Source organism: Kryptolebias marmoratus, linkage group LG8 (assembly GCF_001649575.2).
Source record: "Kryptolebias marmoratus isolate JLee-2015 linkage group LG8, ASM164957v2, whole genome shotgun sequence".
In the NCBI taxonomy this organism is placed as follows: Eukaryota; Metazoa; Chordata; class Actinopteri; order Cyprinodontiformes; family Rivulidae; genus Kryptolebias; species Kryptolebias marmoratus.
Window position 1 is genome coordinate 22,672,032 of NC_051437.1, and position 3,526 is coordinate 22,675,557.

The window sequence follows — 3,526 nt, forward strand, 5'->3', positions numbered from 1 at the left end:
AAAACATTTTGTAAAGGATTTCTAACAGAAGAAGTCTCTATAAATGTGTGAGCTGTGTTGTACCGAACAGAGACGGGTACGACTGACAGCTCATTACTGGAGCTGATGGGAGAGAGGCAGCTCTGTGAGCCTTTAGCATTTATAAGCTGTTGCTGATCGTTTAGGAGTTGCAGTTTATACCTTCTGAAAGGTTTTTTGTTTTTTTCATTTGTGGATATTTTTTCCTGAGACCTTGTAACTTGCAACTCCTCTCAGTTCCAACATAAATTAAAAGGCAAAATGGTTCGGTTTGGATCTTTGTGAAATAAGTTTTTCCTGTTGAACTGCTTGGAAGAATGATGAAACATTGTGGGCTTGAATCATCTGTAACTGCCCTGAATACCTCAGGATTGTCCCTGAAAATCCCATAAACTAAATAACTTTAACTTTTATCCTCTATGATACAGTTATGCCTTATCAAGGGAGAACCTATTTTTTTTTAAATATAAGTCAAAATGTATAAAAACAGAAAGATTTTTCACTCAAAGTGTGCAGAAATAAAATAAATCAATCAGTCTCAGAAATGTGGGATGGCACAAGAAGGTCTAATAAAAGAAAAACAAGAAATTACAAGCAATATATGATGAATATAACAAGAAAAACAAGTGATTATATTTACCTAAACCCTCTTACACACAACAAGAAATTGGCTGGTCTCACACCCAAGATTAATGACTCAGAATATTTCTTGCAGCAGACTCTTCAATAGTCTGAGTTGCATGTGATGGCCTTTTGCCATATTTGACACTTAAAACTATATTTCATGTGCTGTTGAACTGAGTTAATTGGAAATGTTCTATAGTAAATATTGCCCAACAATGTTCAGTTATCATCCTCTCTTCATTAAAATTTCCATAATTAACTTCATGCTCTCTTATCCAAACATGCTAATCGCTGCCCATGACCTTAATCATGACAAAACTCTCCACTAGTGGCATCTGTCACGATCGGTGGAGATGACGGAGACAAACCCGGTGTGCAGACTCATCTTAAAGAAAACTAATTTATTTAACAAAAGAACAAACCAAAACAAAAGCTGACGGGGCAGCAAACAAATAGAAACATAAACTAAATCAAAACTAAGTAGAAAGTGAACATAACAAGCGCAGGAACAGAACCAGGAACAAGACGGAAACATGTAACAAACAACAGACTAACAGCAAACAAACATCAAACAATGGACCAGTGAGGTATGGGAAGAATGACCGGGCTTTTAAGACTGGGGATAATGAGGTGAGTGGGAACAGGTGGATTGATTACTGAGTCGGGACAGGTGAAGATGGGCGTGGCTGACAGAGAAGTGAATGACTGAGGGAGAGTGAAAATGAACATGAACATGAGACAGAATGAAAAGCAAATACAACCAAATAACACAAAAGAAACAACAAAAACCAAAGAACTAAAATCAAAATAAAACAAAAACAAAACCCAGAAAAAAGCCAAATCACCACAGCATCATTATTAAGGCATTTAACTGATTTATCTGTTTGGAAATTAATTAAAACAAAGCAAATTACAATTGTCATACAACTAATATATGTCTACCAACTCAAGCCCCTGACTCATCATTTATTTGCACAATAATCTCCTCTCATGAATCAGCTACTCTGTCAGTGATAGTTTATTGATCCTACATAAATATAATATTATAAAAGAATGATCACATGTGATGGATATATTTTTTTGTTTTTATTTTAGGATTGTTAGGGTCAGTGGTTCACAATAGGACCAAAGGTCATTTCTGAAGTTTTGGTTAAGGCTTAAGGCTAAGTTGTGAGTTTAAGTTAGGTTAAAGCTAGAGTTTGGGTTTGTTCTGTAGAAAGTCACTGGAACTCAATGCAAAGCCTTCATGAAAATAGCTGTACAAGCTTGTGTGAGTGTTTACAAATGATCTGGCTCAGAATATCAAAAAGAAAATGAAGGGATGGGGAAACCAGCTGGTCAACTTTTCCTTCCAGCTACCTTATTAAATTGGCAAATACTACATGTTGGTTTGTTCCACTGACTTCACAGAAATGAAATGGTGGAAAAATAGAGAACAATTATGAGAACAGAGAGAAATAAACTGAACTATGACAGATGAAGTTGAAAACAAAAGAGAAAAAGAGAAGAGCCAAGAGTTCTGGCTTTGATAGGCATCATGAATACAGTTTACTCTGCATGCAAAAGTCTTGAATTGTCTCTCATTTCTTTATAATTTGCTTCAAAGGAGCCAGACTTTCCTGCAATCTTTTGGCTTATTAATTTCTAGGTTTTCAGCATTTTTTTCTTCAGATTTTCTGAAGGTCTTTCAAATTCTTTTATTTTGGATACTAAATGGTTTTTTTTTGTTCCTTTTTCTTCACTGATGTTCAGTTTATTTAATCCTTTCAGTGTCTGACCTAAAACTGCACACTTCTCCCTTTACTGCTGCTCTCTCCTTAAACAAGCAAACAGAAAGACAAATATATGCAAATTCACCACGTTTTCACCTTAGAATAAAGCATGAGTTTTTCATGAAGAAAGTGAAGCTTCTCTAATCTGAACAAAATATTTTTTTTTGCTTTAATCAAAGGCAGCAGCAAACAGGGTGGTTTTCAACCTCATTTTAGGGGAACTTACAGTGGTCTGGCAGTTTTCTGGGAGTTTGTTCCAAATATTTGGTGCATAAAAGCTGAAAGCAGCTTCTGCACCTTTGGTCCTGCCTCTGGGGCCAGAGAGCAGACACAGAGCCAGATGACCTCAGAGGTCAGTGGTTCATAGAAGATCAGGGATGGATTTTGGACCCAGACTGTTTAGTGCTTTGCAAACCAGCAACAAGATTTTAAAAGCAACAGGAAGCCAGTGTAAAAACCTTTCTATCTTGATTTTTTTCTTTTCCACAGAAAAGAAATAATTTTTTATGTGTAAACACAGAAAATTATTTTGATGAGAGTGGGCAGATGTTTGGCTGTAAATATATAAACATACCTGAACATACAGGTCAGATGGAAGAGCTTTTTTGTTTCAAATGAGCTGTTAGGTGAAACTAACTCAAGAACAAAATCAGCTGTGAAAACTAAACTCTTTTCAACTGAAAACAAAAGACAAATAAAACTGCATTAAAGTTGTATTTTTTTTCTAAAGATTTATCACCCTTTTTCCATTAACGTGTGTATTAATAAAATATTTATGTAGTATTGCTGCTATCCAGCCTCAAGTTGAAAGCCCTTAGCACAAGGATAGTTTTAAAATTTTTGTTAGTAAAAAAGAAAACAACAAATGCTTGCTCTTGAGCATCTATCATAATACTGAAGCGGTTAAAATGATGCATGAAGTCTTGCTGAAGGGAACAGCAGTGAGGATGTAAGAAGAGATAAATGATGGGTGATGAAGGTCAGATGTTAAGGCCTTAGGGGGCAAAAATGTAGCAGCAAGAGACAAACACTGATGATGTAAGGGAACATTATGCATCTGTTATAGGCTGTGTGTCACAGCACGCTGCACGACAGAAAACGGGAAACGTTCC